Below are 16,774 nucleotides of genomic sequence, written 5' to 3' on the forward strand. Positions count from 1 at the left end.
CAGGCTACCGTTTTGATTGGGAGCTCCTCGTCAGAACCCGAGTCACAGCGGCCTTTATCTCCTTGTTCCTCAGACTGGAGATGAGCGGGTTCAACATAGGGGTCGCCACCGCGTAGACCAGCACCGCCACCTTGCCCTGCTTGGCGGAGGCGGTGGAGCGGGGCTGCAGGTAGGTGACCAGGGCCAGGCCGTGAGACATGGAGACCACGGGGAGGTGCGAGGTGCAGGTCCCGAAGGCTTTGCGGCGACCCCCGCTGCAGCGGATCCGCAAGACGGCGGCGACGACGCGGGCGTAGGACAGCGCGACCAGGCAGCAGGGCGCCCAAAGCATCACCACTCTGGACGCCAGGATGACCTCCCGGTTGAGGGGGACGCCCCCGCAGGCCAACCTTGACCGCGGTCTCCGCCGCCGCGTTCGTCAGGCCCGCGAGCCAGGAGACAGCGGCCAGCAGCAGGAACTCGGTGCCCCCCAGGGCGAGCGAGAAAAAGTGCTGGGTACCACATCGGGTGGAGGAGATGGTCTTCTTCTCCAGGAGGAAGTGCGCCAGCATGTGGGGAACCCCGCTGGAGGTGCAGCAGATGTCCACTACGGAGAGGTTGCCAAGAAGTACATGGGCAGCTGGAGGCGGGGGTCCAGCGGATCAGGACGAGGATGAGCCCGTTGCCCAGCAAGGTCAGCAGATAGGCGGCCCCAAACAGGACAAACAGCCCAACCTGGGTCTGCCAGTCCCCGGAGACGCCCAGCAGGACAAGCTCACTCACCCAGGTCAGGTTGTCCCTCCCCATGGAGCAGTCGGGCCAGGCTGCCAAGGGAGGAGCAGAGGCAGGGAAGGGCAAGTAAAGGTCACTCTTTCGGAGTCTGGGATTAAGCCATGGGCCAGGACTGGAGCTGGAAGTGGGGCACCTCTCCTCAGGCTCCTTAACCTAGGTGCTGAGGGACAATGCCATGAGGCGGGAGGGAAAAGGAGATTTGTGTTCTCACAGTGGACTCAAGGATAAAGTCCCTGTTCTGGTTGTCCTTATACATCTAGGATCCAACACAGTTACAATTACATAGGATATAAGCGATCAGTGTAAAAGGAAAGATAGAGGAAAACATGGTGGAGAGAAGGGAGGAAGGGTGATAGGAAAGAGAAAAGGAAGTAAAAGAGAAAGGAAAACTAGGGAAGGGAGGTAGGAAAGCAAAAATGGAGGGAAGGAAAGTGGAAGGCAGGGAAGAAAGGAAAGAGTCTTCAGTGTGCATGGCCAAAGAAGACACTTGAGGCCAAGAGGAGCGCCTCGGGGTCGACGCCTAAAAGTCTGAACTCATCTGCTCCTTGTGTTTTCTCTGGGGTCAGGTCTGGGTCTCTGCCTAGTCCTCTCACATAGCTCTGCTGCCCAACAGTCTGGATAAAGTTTAAATCAGCATCTCTAAGCCCCTGCTGTGCCACAGACTGTGCACGACATCAGACACCTGTCTGTGAAACAGACATACAGAAGCACAAGTTCTGTTCCTTTGGTTCCTATAATTTAATCAGGGACACAGACTAAATTAATAATTACAAAAATTAATTAAGTATAATTGTGCTAAGTGCCAGGAAGGAGAAGAACAAGGTTACTAGTTAGTTAATTAAATTTGCAGCTGTAATTAAATTATGACTGCAGTTGTGCCTTATTTCTCAATAATATGCAATTTATATAGTAAGTTGTGGGCATTTATTTAGGTGTTTAAATAAATGGTAAGCAATGTAATGAGAGCATTCATAAACTACTGATACTTACATGTTACTGAGTATGAAGTGACTGACATCCGCTGAATTTTTTAGGGGGGGTGAATTCTTTCTCAGCTAAGATTGCACTGGGTTGTTTTCCTTCCAGCACGTCGACCAGTCTTCTATAAACATAAATAAATGTCACCAGTTTTTTTCTTAATAGAAACAGAATCTTAAGCTGTATTTCTTGCTCTTAAAATAGTAAATTAATTAATTCAATTCAAAATATTTATTGAGTATATGAGTCACTATGCTTTCAACCAACCTCTGGGAAATACTGCCTTTCTATGTTAGGAGTTTGTTTTAGGAAATCAGCAGTGCCACAGGATCAAATAAATCTTAAAAATTGGATCTTGGTAAAGTCTATGAGAATCAAATGAGACAGTGTAACAAAGGACAAAGGCAATATATCAGTGTTAAGAAAACCAGAGTGGAGCCACATAATCAAATACAACAGAATTGAGAAAGGTAATCTAATTCAGAGTCTTTCTGGCTGGGAGCAGGGCCTGGACTCTGGTGGAGCAGAGAGCCAAGAGCCTGGATGAAGCAGGCAGCTCTTGCCTTCTGTTCAGCCCTGGGCCTGCAGTGGCCAGCAGGTGTCACTGTAGAAACTGAGAAGAGTAGAAACTGGCTTTAGGTTCTCAGGATTGGAACCCAGTTCTGCGGCCGGAGTGCAGTAGTTGGTAGCTGGGCTTCTGAGCACTGCCCCCTGTGGCTATCCGCAGAGCCTAGTCCTTGGGTCAGTAGAGAAAGCAATTCAGCTCTGATCTCCTACACTCAGAATCCTCACCTTCAGAGTTTCTGTCATGGATTCACATTCCCTCTAGAAGGTCCCTGTTACTGTATGAGAGAGTTAAAAATGTTAGAAAGGAAAGAAACCACAGAGATCAGGTATTGCATCCATTTCATTCTACAGATGAGGAAACCAAGGAACAGGGGTAAGGTGATTGACGCTGGTGTCAGATCTACCTGGGAACAAACCTGGAACCAGGCTTAACGCTGTGCTGCAGTCTCAGTTCTCACTGAGCCTGTTAGTGAGGGCTGGGAAGGGGTTCTGGAAGGATGTGGTCTAGGAAGGGAGGCACTTGAAGAATCTTAGATTGGAAACCCAGGACAGCTATCCTGCCATGCAGAGAAATGCTATGTGATGAGTAGGAAAATCTTTAAATGAGAAATCAAGGGACCCAAGTTCTAGTTAGCCTGCTGTGTGCCCTGGGCAAGTTAGTTGACCTCTCTGAACCTCAGTTTCTCCATTTGAAATGTGGTAATAATAATAATGCCTGTCTCACTGTATTTTGAGTAAGAACAGATAAAGACATGAATATGAATGTGCTTTGTAAAGTACTAAGTAAACACAAATGGCCATTTTATTATACTCAACAGGTGAGGTCCATTTGCCTAATGATAAGGGGATAAGAAACAATATGAATTTGTGCTATAATGGCCAGAAAGTTAACAGAATGTGGGCCATAAAGCCCCTTTGCATTAAATCTTCTTACCTAAGTCACCTAATTAAAATGATCCTGTTTAAATAAAATGAAGAATTAAGGTACAGTCTGTCTATACTCAGTGTGTATACCATGCTGCACATATGGTATAGGCACAATATCTTTTTTCCAGCAAAAATTTGATGTTTTTAGATGATGCTAAAACATTGATTTTATTAATAGATGACTTTGTTCCCAGCTTTTGAGGATAATTAGAGAATTACTTTCCACTTGGCTTGACTGAGTGAACATTTACTGAGCACTGAGTAGAGCCTGGACCAGTGGCAGGTGCTGAGGTGAGAAAGGTTGGTACAGCCTGGTTTCCATCTCCAGGAACTCAGCCTGGCAGGTGGATAGAGAGGATAAGTTACCATGATCTTACCAGAGAACATTTGAGTATCAAGTCTGGTAACTGGAGACATCAGTTCAGTCGTTTAGTCATGTCCAACTCTTTGCAACCCCATGGATGGACTGTAGCATGCCAGGCTTCCCTGTCCATCACCCACTCCCAGAGCTTGCTCAGACTCATGTCCATCGAGTTGGTGATCCCATCTAATCATCTCATCTTCTGTTGTCCCCTTTTCCTCCTGCCTTCAATCTTTCCCAGCATCAGGGTCTTTTCCAGTGAGTCAGTTCTTCGCATCCAGTGGCCAAAGTATTGGAGCTTCAGCTTTAGCATCAGTCCTTCCAATGAATATTCAGGATTGATTTCCTTTAGGATTGACTGATTTGATCTCTTTGGAGTCTAAATAGAGTTGGACCATGTAAATAGCTAGGAAGGTATGTAGAAATACTAATGTAGAAGCAAAGAAACAAACAGGGCATTTGTTTCTTGAAAAAGTAGATATGGTTTATGGCATATGTAGATTGATGGTAAGGAGACCTGGTTTTCAATTTGTATCAATAAACCATCTAGGTATTGTTGTAAGTCATTATGTTTTCGAGCTGTTATTTCTTCACCTGTAGAATGAGTGAGTTAGGTAAACACTACGATTTCTACCAACTCTAAAGCTCTGCAATAAGTGAATTTATGTAAGCTGCATGTAAGATCAAAATCTTTGCATCTGATCATTCTAAGTATGTGTAGCTAGTGAGACTATAGGAAATATGATATGTGTTACTAGTTTAGAGTTCAAAGCATTAATATCACACGTAACTGTTTGGGGAGGTGCCAATGAATGAGACCAGGTTGACTTGAAAACCAGAGGCTATGGAAATAGGGAAGAGACAAAACAAATAGAAATAATAGACCCACTTGGGTCAAGGCTGAAACACTTGTAGGCTTTAGTACACGAGTTTCTTTTCAAAGTTGGTCCCAGGTATTTCCTATAGCTAGGTAAGTCCTAAGACCAGATCAGGGTCTAAACCTAAGAAAGCAAGGAATCCATGTCTATCTTTGGTTCTTATACCAATCCTGCTTTCTCTGTTCCTCTTCAATATAATCCAAATGTCATAAAGCTAAGAAAAGAGTCTTATGTCTTTTGATCTCCACTCTTTAGCTCTTTGAATGTATGTCTGTATATACTAAGCACTTCAGTTTACAGGGGGGATTAGATGACTGACCAAGACCAAGGACTTTGTTGAGTGGGAAGAATCAAAGTGCCTCCAACTGCAACCAGTGAGAAAAACCCAGTGGAGGATCCCAGGACAGTCCTGGCTGCTCCCAGGGGTTTGGGTTCTATTTTCTCACCTTCCTCCTCTTTTTCTCTATGCAGAACTCACCAAGGCTGACTGCTTACCTTATGCATGGAACTCACTTAGATGAGGGGGAACCATTTTTCAGGAAGTCCTTGAAGCATCAAGGACTTTCCATCCTCTTCTTGGAAATGAAGCTTTACTTTCTCAGTCTTAGCGATAACTTTTCACAACTTGAGAATCCCCAGAGGGCAATTACTTGCTCTTGCTGTGCTTTTTCACTCATTCTTCCCCTCCTCCCACTCCAACTTAGTCTCAGCAACCACAGCTACCCACTCTTCTAAGTTCCCAATGGGATAAACATTCTGAAAATGTTTTATCCCAACTTTTAATTGTCCTTCTAGTTTGCAGACTAATGAGCTCTTCCCTGACTTTTTTGGATCTTTCACTGGTTTTCAAGGCTATGACATTGCTCAGGACTTTTGGCAGAAGTCAGGAGACAAGACTGTTTATACCTCTGACTTGAGGGGGAGGGATTACTGGGAAGAAGTAGAACTAAAATCCAATTTTGAACTCCTAACTTGGAGTTAGGATGAATGCATCTTCTCCCCTCCCTCCATGTATATAGTTTTAGTGACCAGGGAGTAGTGAGTACAGTAAAAATTGTCAAGGAGAACTGTCATGTCCATGCCCTGGAAGCCTTCGAGAATTCGCAAGTTCACAGTCATTAAAATACTCCCACAGTCTCCTTGGTGGTCTCCCATATCACATTACTGTTGAGTTGTATATTCTCATGCTATCAAAAACTTGTCTATTTTTCACTAAATTTGACTTCCCAGTTCTTAATCATCTTCCATGAAAGTTTCAATCTCTTCATCAGAATTACTCCCAGGAGCAGAGAAAACAGTGGGTCAGTGTGGGAGTTTTTCCCTATCTACTTACCCATTTCTGTAACAATAGAACATGATTCTTTAGTAAGACAAGAAGAAAAAAGAGAGACATGGTTAGTGAGTAATCCATTAGAGTTTTTCTGTAATCGTTGCCCAATATCAGCAAGGTAAATTTTTAATTATCTTGAAGGTTTGTCATGCTAATGACAATGGACTCAGGAAAGGTAGTTTCACTTCCTGCTCTTCCCTTTGTGCAGGACCTGTCCTGCCTCAGGTTCACCTCTGCTCCTTCTACCGTTCAGATAAACCCAGGACTCAAAGGATCTGAAGCTCTCCCAGCCTCAAGTGGTGAAAACCGATGGGGCCTTTTCACTGAGAGTTTGAACCAAAGGTTGAAGGGAGAGCAGAGGTGAAAAAGAAGTCTGAGGGTACCATGAGGGAGAAGAGGAAGGGAGACTGACAGCTGACAGGTGGGACTTTTGATGCATACCAGACAGACTGAGTTATAAACCAACAGCGGTGACTCAAGGGTAAAATAACTGCTGAGTACCATCTTTTGGGTGACATAGTGCATGATCATCTAATAAAAATATTTCCTTGCTGTCAAAGCAAAAATTCATCTTTCATACTTTCCCAAGCACCAAGGTTACAGATGACATGAAAAGAAAAGGTTAAAGATAGTAGGTTTAGTAAGATTCTAAATTAAAAAGTGTAATACACATACAGTTAGATGTGCATAAAGACAAACAGAGAGAAAGAACCAGAAGGATGATCATAAAATGTCAATGGATTTTCTCTGGTAATTGTAAGGCTGGACCCCGGTGGCCATCTTGGCTTCTCCTCCTGTTCCTTTCCCGCCTTTGGGAAAAAAGTCCCACCGGACTCTGACTATTGTACTTCCTCATTCCTTCTCCACAGCTGGAAAGTCTCTGATGTAACAGCTCTTGACGGAAATCAACCCCGGAAAATTCTGATGCTCCTTACTGTGAAGCTATGTAAGTTGCTCTTTGTCTTTGTTCGCGCGCGGACTTCCTCGACCTCGCTTGTTGGGTCTGGGAATCCCGCCTGGGAGCGTCTCGCCATTAAAAGCCTGCTAAACCATCTTCCGGAGAAGGCAATGGCAAGCCACTCCAGTACTCTTGCCTAGAAAATCCCATGGATGGAGGCGCCTGGTAGGCTGCAGTCCATGGGGTCGCTAAGGGTCGGACACGACTGAGCGACTTCACTTTTTCACTTTCACACATTGGAGAAGGAAATGGCAACCCACTCCAGTGTTCTTGCCTGGAGAATCCCAGGGACGGGGGAGCCTCGTGGGCTTCCGTCTGTGGGGTCACACAGAGTCGGACACGACTTAAGTGACTTAGCAGCAGCAGCAGCAAACCATCTTCCTGGTGCCTGAGTCCTTTTTACCTAACATCACGGGGTCGTTTTGACCTTACAGTAATAGGTTTAGAGGTATTTTTATTTTCTTTTTGCTCATCTGTAGTTTAAAAAATGTCTATAATAAACATAATGAAACCAAGTTAAAATTTGAAATTATTATTGATATATCACACAGAGTCAGGGATGCTGGGAAGTTAGGTTGCTGGCTTAATATCCCACACTACTGAATGGCCTTTGGACAAAATGGGTGAGTGTTAACGGGTGAAGAGAAGGAGTAATTAAAATTCTGCCTCAGCAAAGTAGATATGACTACAGGCTTTAAATCATTTATACCGTGAAAGGTAAATCTGTAAATATTCTATAACAAACACTCTGGACTGGGGATAGGATAATTGGTGTTTGCTCTGACTCCACTGAAAATAGCTCTATGACTTTGGGCACGTCATTTACTTTCCTTGTTTTACACTTGTGAAACAGAGATTCAGGGAGACTCTAGGGACCCTGAAGCTCTGGAAGTCTGTGTCTTCCAGGGTGGACGTTGCAGTATTCTCCTGGATACTGATGTCTGAGACTGGAGTCAGACCATCATGGGATCCACACTGTGGTCCATAGGAGTAATTACCTCCTTCCCGCCTGATTCCCATGAGGAGTTTCATTGACAGAACTGATATTTTATGTACTCTGTGGATCCCCAGCCCTTGGAGATAATTCATTTCCTGCAGTGAATTATCTGTGCAGCCCCAGGCCTGCTGCTTCCGTGGTCTCTCCCTTCTCTCTGATGAAACTGCCCCATCACTGCTGCTTCCCCACCCTTATTTCTCTCCCAGGCTATCTCCCTGACACAGGACTTTCCTGTTACTAGGAATAGTTTAGTTTATTCCCAGTTATCTGGTTCTCAGTTAAGCACCCCCTTTGAGTTCTTTCCACTCTTCTTTTATTTTTCTTAAAGAAGAGGTCTCTCTCTTTAAAATTTATTGATCTATTTATTTATATTTTTATTGGGCTGCACTGGGTCTTCGTTGCCGTGCACAGGCTTTCTCTAGTTGTGGCAACAGAGACTTCTCTTCATTGTAGTGCGTGGGTGGGCTTCTCATTGCAGTGACTTCCCTTGATGCAGAGCATGGGCTCTAGGCGTGTGGGCTCATTACTTGTGGTTTACGGGCTTAGTTGCCCCGAGGCATGTGGACTCTTCCCGGACCAGGGATGGAATCCCTGTCCCTTGCTTTGGAAGGTGGACTCTTAACTACTGGACCAATAGGGAAGTTCCCACTCTTTTTTTCTTAAACAGGACAAGCTTTCTCCCATGAAATGTCAATAGGCAACTTATAGGAAGCAGGTTACCTGGGTTGACGACCTCTACACTTGACAGTAGCTTAAACAGCTTTGGCTACAATTCATCACATTATCTCTGTCATGAGAGAGTCTGAACACCCTGATTCCTACCTCTCACACATTAAGCAATGTAAAATGACGTTTCTGTGCCTAGGTCTTCTCTCTGTGTATAATCAACTGTGTGACTTGAGGGAAACCACTTAAGTGGTAGTGGTGAGGATGAGAAAGAAACACTTGACAACTAATATTTAATGAGTTCAGTTCAGTTCAGTTCAGTTCAGTCGCTCAGTCGTGTCCGACTCTCCGCCACCCCATGAATCAAAGCACGCCAGGCCTCCCTGTCCATCACCAACTCCCGGACTTCACTCAAAATCATGTCCACAGAGTCGGTGATGCCATCCAGCCATCTCATTCTCTGTCGTCCCCTTCTCCTCCCGCCCCCAACCTTTCCCAGCATCAGTCTTTTCCAGTGAGTCAACTCGTCGCATGAGGTGGCCAAAGTATTGCAGCTTCAGCTTTAGCATCAGTCCCTCCAATGAACATCCAGGATTGATCTCCTCTAGAATGGACTGGTTGGATCTCCTTGCAGTATAAGGGACTCTCAAGAGTCTTCTCCATCACCACAGTTCAAAAGCATCGATTCTTCGGCGATCAGCTTTCTTCACAGTCCAACTCTCACATCCATACATGACCATTGGAAAAACCATTGCCTTGACTAGACAGACCTTGGTTGGCAAAGTAATGTCTCTGCTTTTTAAAATACTATCAAGGTTGGTCATAACTTTCCTTCCAAGGAGCAAGCGTCTTTTAATTTCATGGCTGCAATCAGCATCTGCAGTGATTTTGGAGCCCCAAAAAATAAAGTCTGACACTGTTTCCACTGTTTTTCCATCTATTTCCCATGAAGTGATGGGACCAGATGCCATGATCTTTGTTTTCTGAATGTTGAGCTTCAAGCCAACCTTTTCACTCTCCTCTTTCACTTTCATCAAGAGGCTTTTGAGTTCCTCTTCACTTTCTGCCATAAGGGTAGTGTCATCTGCATTTCTGAGGTTATTGATATTTCTCCCAGCAATCTTGATTCCAGCTTGTGCTTCTTCCAGCCCAGCGTTCCTCATGATGTACTCTGCATATAAGTTAAATAAGCAAGGTGACAATTTAATGAGTACTCAATGCTATATGAGTCATCTCCTTGAAACTTTATGTAATTTTCTTATTATGTATTAACATTGGGCAGGAACAGTACAGTCCATTTCTAGAAAGGAAGGCTTTCCTTAGTAGATTACTAGCACACACAGGGAGCACGGAGCAGCCTTTATTTCAAGATGGCAAAACAACTTTAAATACACTCTTCATGGATGTTAAATGAAAGTGTAGCTGTTTTCTACAGTGATCTTATCATACTAAGTCTATTTTCTGATGCTTAGTATGGGACAAGCCAAAAAAGCAAACAATATAATATGGCCTATTAAGGATATCGTTCCAGTAGTCATGTGTGGATGTGAGAGTTGGACCATAAAAAAGGCTGAGTGCCGAAGAATTGATGCTTTTGACCTGTGGTGTTAGAGAAGACTCTTGAGAGTCCCTTGGACTGCAGGGAGATCAAACCAATCAATCCTAAAGGAAATCAGTCCTGAATATTCATTGGAAGGACTGATGCTAAGGCTGAAGCTTCAATACTTTGGCCGCCTGACGAAGAACTGATTCACTCAAAAGTCCCTGATGCTGGGAAAGATTGAAGGCAGGAGGAGAAGGGGATGACAGAGGATGAGATGGTTGGATGGCATCACTGAGTCAATGGACATGAATTTGAGCAAGTTCTAGGAGTTGGTGATGGACATGGAAGCCTGGCATGCTACAGTCCATGGGGTTGCAAAGAATTGAACACAACTGAGTGACTGAACTGAACTATGTTAGTTTCCTACAATATAAACATTATCTTTTGACTAAAAATAATCTTTCCGGGTAAATAATTAAAAGTTTAGCCTTTGATAGGAATAGTTTCTTTCTTTTCTCAAGGCAGCTTCTGGGTATAAAAGAAAACTGCTACTATGGGACAACGTGGAATGTGGGATGAGGGTGTAGAGTCACTTTGTTTCAGGCTGGTCCTGGCACTGGTCTTTGCAGTTGGGTGATCACTCTTATCTGTGCATACACACGTGGCTGGTTTCTGTTGAGATGTGGTCAATCTGGATCTAGCCCATGGCATCCGCTATTGAAGTCTGTGGCCGAGGGTCCAATGGGCAGTTTGTTGTTTTGGCTTTGTCAGGGTTCAGTGGAAACCCTTTTGTTGAGATGGCTCCGTCTTAGAGTTTTCTGATGTGATTTCCCCCCACCTTCAAGAACACACATCACCTCCAAGAACTGACTGTGATTCCTCTTGGGGCCATGGCTTAGAGTCCACCTGGAGGCCTTTTTCTGTACCTGATCCTACCCTGGCAGGTCCTCTGGTAGAGCTTTCAGCTGCTTTCTGTACCTCTCATTTGAAATGTGCAGGAACTGGGACATCCAGTTCATGTTCTAGGAGCCAGGAACATGCCCTGAACCTATCTGGTGCCCTCTTCCCCTGCTGCACTGTGGCATCCCTGAACAGCTATCTCCTGTGAGGTTTCCAAATGGGGATCAAGAACACATTTCTACCTTTGACCCTCTCTTCCCCCTATTACTTCTCCATCCTTTAATCTCTGTGTTCCATAAATATCCCAGCCCTGATCTAGCATGCAGCTTCTCCTTCTTGGCCTTTTCCTGAATTTCCAGTCATTCTGTTCCATTCCATTCTTCCATGGATGCTATTGACTAGGACTGTGGAACCATCTAGGAAGAGGAAAATTGAAAGAATATACCAGGACAATTCTGACCACAGGACCAAGCAGCTACATGACAATCAGATTGTGATCACTAACCATAAGACCGGCTTCCCTCATAGCTCAGCTGGGAAAGAATCCACCTGCAATGCAGGAGACCCCAGTTCAATTCCTGGGTCAGGAATATCTGCTGGAGGAGGGACAGACTACCCACTCCAGTATTCTTGAGCTTCCCTTGTGGCTCAGGTAGTAAAGAATCTGCCTGCAATGTGGGAGACCTAGGTTCGATCCCTGGGTTGGGAAGATACCCTGGAGAAGGGAAAGGCTACCCACTCCAATATTCTGGCCTGGAGAATTCCATGGACTGTATAGTCCACGGGGTCACAAAGAGTCGGACACGACTGAGCAACTTTCACTTTCAAGCATAAGACATGTGAAATAGTTTGCTTCAAGAGCCTGTTTGGTTCTTTTTGAAAGTCCCTTCTGAGTTCCCCTAGCTTAGTATGGGCTTGACCCTAAAGGGGCTTGGGTATCTGCCATGTCGCAGGGAGTGAGGGGAGGATAACAGTGTTCTGTCAAATTCAGAACAACTGTGATACAGACTCGGCCGGAGCCAGGCTATTCGTAAAAAGCAGCTAAGATGAAAATTATCATACGTCTGACATCAAATCTTAGTCTCTTTTCACTAGACCTTGCTGCCTCCACTGTTCTTTTCCTTCTGAAATGAAGGGGTTGCAAGTGGAAGAATAGAGAAGTCTCTTCCTGCCCTGATGTTCTGAACTTCACTTCATAGAGGTCAGCAGAAGGGGAAGCAGTGTCTTCCCGAGTTGGGATCATTTCCATGCCCCAGTTAAGAAAACCAAGCCTTTCACTCAAAAGGAGCAGAGAAAAGTTCTGGCCGGATGTTTCCTGCTACTCTTAGATACAACTGGCTTCCTGGCTGTTTGATGAGGAAGCTGAAATGCCTTTTTCTCTAGAGTCTTCCTTCTCACCTCCAGGCCTCAACATTTGCCTCAATTTTGCCCTAACAAAGTTGGCTATTTTTGATATACTGAAATGGGGATGTTTAGGGAAATGAAAGTGATGTGAAACTTTATATTTTCTATGGGAACCAGGACATTATGCTCCATGCTATGGATTTAGCCCAAGAGTACCCTACAATGCAGATGTGAGGGTATGGAGGTGAGAAGGAATAAACTTATTTTCTGCTTATACCTTGAGAATTTAGGATGTTTGATGAGCCAGTTCCTCTTAGTTCCCTTGAGATCCGGTGGTCTAGAGCCTGGGGGTTCCATCCCAGCTGTGACCTTTGCCTAAGACTTTCAAACCTTTTAAAAGTCTCAAATGGACTCAATGTAGCAGAGGTGGTTTTATCTACTTAGCAGATCATGACCATGGCTGGAGGCGCAAAGCCTGGTGGCTAAGAGTGTAAGTGCCTAAACCTGAATGCCAGCACCAGAATCTTGACTCTCCACCTTGTGTATTGATGACACCGGGCAAGTTAAAGCCTCTTTTGCCTCAGTTTCTTTGAATGAAAAGTGTTGAGAATGATAATATCTGTCTCGTGTGGCTCTTTTGAGGATTAAATGGAGAACACATGTAAAGCCCTCAACACAGGGTCTTATTCTGTGGTGAATCCTCAACCAATGTTAGGTATTTTTATGTTTAAAATACTTTCAACACTTTAGAAAAAAGATGCTAGCCAAACCAGTGCTACAAATAGAAAACTACTTCTTCCCCTTCACGCATTTACGTCTATCCCGTTGAGCCCTGTAAACTCAAAATTTTCTTGTTTTCTCTTTTGCAAGATACAAGCTGTTCCCACAGTTTTCTGCATCAGAGTCAGACTGTTTCATGCCACTTTGGGGTTTTGTGAGAGATGTTTTGGAAGTACCTTTTAAGAAACGTCACTGGTTGGAACTGATGCTCATGCTTTGGTATACGTGTAGAGAACTTCTGAGCTCCTGTTCTTTGGGAGCTGGAGAGGGCAGTTGGGACTGAGCCAATGAAGAGGACAGATTCCAGCTCGAGAAGCCTTCTTCTGACCCAGCGGTGTGGGCACGGGGACACTGAAGCCTGAATGGAGTTCAAGAGGAAAGTGAGTGCAGGGGCCGGGAAGATAGATATGGGTGCAGAAGCTATTCACAGAGGCGACCAGCCCTTCCCATCTTGCCCCTGTTCAGGCTGATGGAGAACTTACTGCCAATGTCCTGAAGAAAGGGTGAGCAGGTGAGGATGCTGCCCTGAGAAACTGTCTTGCACACTTCCTCCCTCTCCTTTCTCCAAGTCCAGTGGAAAAAACGTTTAAAGAAATTCCTTCGGCTCCCAGAAGAAAGACAACTCTCCAGCTCCAATCTGGCTAGAAGGGCGTTCTCTTCTCCTTATCCTGAAAAGAGAAAAAAATAACTACATTTATATCATGCTTAATTACTTTCAAGCAGTGTCACAGATACGATCTCATCTGAGGAAGAAGAAAATTGAGGCTGTTAGGCTACACAAAAAGTGCCCATTATCAAGAATTTCCTAAGTCTTACTCCAAAGGTTGTATTAGGTTGGTTCTTTTAAGAGTTCTAGTGGGAGAAGTACTATAACCATGGTGATTATTATCACCATCTCAGACATATATTTCAAATCCTCCTCTACTAGTTTTTATAGCATTAACATCAGTGGAATGACTTTAAAGGTCTATTTTCACTCACCTGTTAAGCGAGCCTTAGTTTAGATGTGGGCAACTGCCTCATACATAGGGAAGTGTCATTAAAGACTTAACAAACATCTTCCATGCTCACTTCACCTTTCTTTTTCTTCTCTGGATGACTGTATTCTAGATCCCTCCCTCTATCCTCTTCTAACCAGCTTGTCCCTTTACCTACCCCAGGTGGGGAAGTAGTCATTCGTCTGACCACCACCTCGGTTGGAATTTGCCACTTCAAGAAAAGGACCTTGCAATCAAAGTAGTCAGAATTTTCCCATAATAAAGATGTTTATACACTTGAGTTCAAGGCATGGGAGATGTCGCAGTAAGTAATGTATGAGCTCTCTGAGGACGTAGATAAAGATGGAATCTGGAACCCAAGCAGAAGGATTATATTTATTCCACACACCAATCTCAGTCATCGTTTGTAGAGTTTGTGTTTGTATTAATCATGTCTTAAATTTGTCATGCTTTATGATGTTTTGACATCTTGGCCTTGCTGGTGGGGGTGGGCTGCCCCTCTCAGAGCTGGCTAATTCCAAGATGTTGCAAAGCACCTTCCTTTAGTGTGCGTTTCATATGCAGACCAGCCAGTCCAGGGCCCACATCCAGTCACCTTTATTTAACTCTCAGATACCAAGCCACCATGCTCTATCATCTCAGAGCCAGGTCAACTGGACTGGACGGCTGGAGACCCATCCTATGACCCAGAGCTGCCAGAATTACTCAAACTATCCAAGCCTAAGTTTCCTCCAGCTTTCCTAGACCGCCTCATCCAACCATTCCTCAGAAACCACACTAGTGGCTGAGGGTCGTGCTCTCTCCCTCTCCTTCTGCTTCCTAACTGACCAGCGCTTTCCCATGGCTGCCTGCATGGTGGGGCCACCCCCTTTCCTTGCTGAAGTTAATAAACTCTTCTTTCAAAGGCAGTTGTCTCTGTGTCTGTCACCTTACCACACTGGAGTAAAACAAATCCCAGGGACAGATCTTAAAAAGGTGTCAACGATTTCAGCATTAAAAATGAAAGCCAATGTTGCTTCCTACTCCAGCAAGTGATTAAACATGATTTGAGTTCATTTCTTCAGGACTGACTGGAGCCAGGCAGTCCCTGCATGATCTCTGGCTATACAGCATTTCTGAAAGTGGCCTGTGTAGTTTGGCTGCCAGGCCTTTGCACATGTTTTGCTGAGGTTTGTGCAGGTGAGCTTGGTGCCCTTAGGGCCAGATTAGACATCTCTAAAGTTATATCTGACTCCAGTATCATATTATTCTAGAAATAGGAGTATCATTTAGCACTGTTGATCCCTCTATCCCTGAAATTCTTTTTCCTTGGTTTCCATGACATCATATTCTCTTGGATTTTTGTCTTTTTTGACTGCTCTGTTTTTAAAAAAACTCCTCTGTGCATTCCTTTTCCTTTGCCTAGCCTTTATTTTGAAAGTATTTATTGAGTAAATAGTGTATATATGTGTTTAAGGAAAGTATTCAAAAAAAGTAAAAGTCTGCTCCACCTCTGCCGCTCAGTTGCCCAGACTCTTAATTTGATTATAATTTGTGTGTGTGTGTAAAACTATAGGACATATATAAGCACACACATATGTTCATACATACATGATATTCTTTTGTGAAATCATGATTGCTTTTATATGTGTATACTATCATTCCACAATACTTATTTATTCACTGATTTCTTTAACAACTTACTGCTGTTTACTAATGAGCAACTACTACATGCCAGACACTGTTTAGGCACAGGGAAGACCATGTGAGTAAAGCAGAAAATTTTAATAGAGTTTATAATTCTGTTGGGAGGAACAGGCAATTTAAGAGAAAGTCAGATAATTTTCAGTAATGACAGATGATTAGAATTTAAAGCATGCTCATGTGAGAGAGGGCTGAAAGATGACATTATATAGTGTGACTGAGGAGGGCCTCTAGAAGAGTTAATATTTGAGCCAGGATAGCATCTGAATGATGAAGAATAGGATTTCAGGAGTGAAAATAACATGGAAAAGACCAGAATCAAAGATGTGCCAGAATTAAGGATGACTCCTTAGTATATAGTCGTGCACCTTGCTTTTTCATTTAATAGCATTTATGAGAGATGGCTCCAGATCTGTCACAGATAAAACTGCGTCATTCTCTTTAGCAGTTGCATAGGACTCCCTTATAGGGCTAAACCACAATTTATTTAATCAGTCACATACTGCTATTTAAACAATCTTTAATCTTGCTGATGCAAGTAATGCTGAGATGAATATTTTTGAATGTACATATTTGCCAACAAGGCAAATACATTAGCAAGGTCAAATTCTTGAAGTAGAGTTACTGGAACAAATGATATGTCTTTTAATTCTAAATTATTTTCATTAATGTACCCAATTGGCCTCCATAGAAACTGAACATAGAAATATATTCTACCACCAACAATATATGGGGGAGACTGTTGTATCCTCCAAACTCTGTGTTCACATTTTTGAGGAGGAAATGCTTTAAATAACATTTTCTAATTTCATGTTGCATTTCTCTTGAGTGGGGTTGAAACTCTTTTCCTATGTTTAAAAGCCATTTCCCTTTCCTGTTCTGTGAACTGTCTTTTCATACTCTTTGCCCATTTTTCTTTGGGATTATGTATTAAGTCTTTTTCTCAACTGGCAAAATTTCCTTATGAACCTCTTTCATACATTAGATATGATCTTCCCAGCTTGTCTTCTTCTCATTTGGTTTAGGACAGTGTCCCAGGAGTAAAGTTTTTGCTTTATTAATGTAGTTAATAAATTATGCATTTTGTTTCATT

At 43.7% G+C, this 16,774-nt stretch overlaps 1 pseudogene; it reads right to left on the bottom strand.

Annotated features, from left to right (window-relative positions):
* Positions 1 to 4: 4 nt before the first annotated feature.
* LOC129551996 (olfactory receptor 2F1-like) lies at positions 5 to 786 on the bottom strand (annotated as a pseudogene).
* Between the last annotated feature and the right edge of the window lie 15,988 nt (positions 787 to 16,774).

This window comes from Moschus berezovskii, chromosome 3 (assembly GCF_049115385.1).
Source record: "Moschus berezovskii isolate FMDL1 chromosome 3, NW_MosBer_1.0, whole genome shotgun sequence".
Taxonomy (NCBI): Eukaryota; Metazoa; Chordata; class Mammalia; order Artiodactyla; family Moschidae; genus Moschus; species Moschus berezovskii.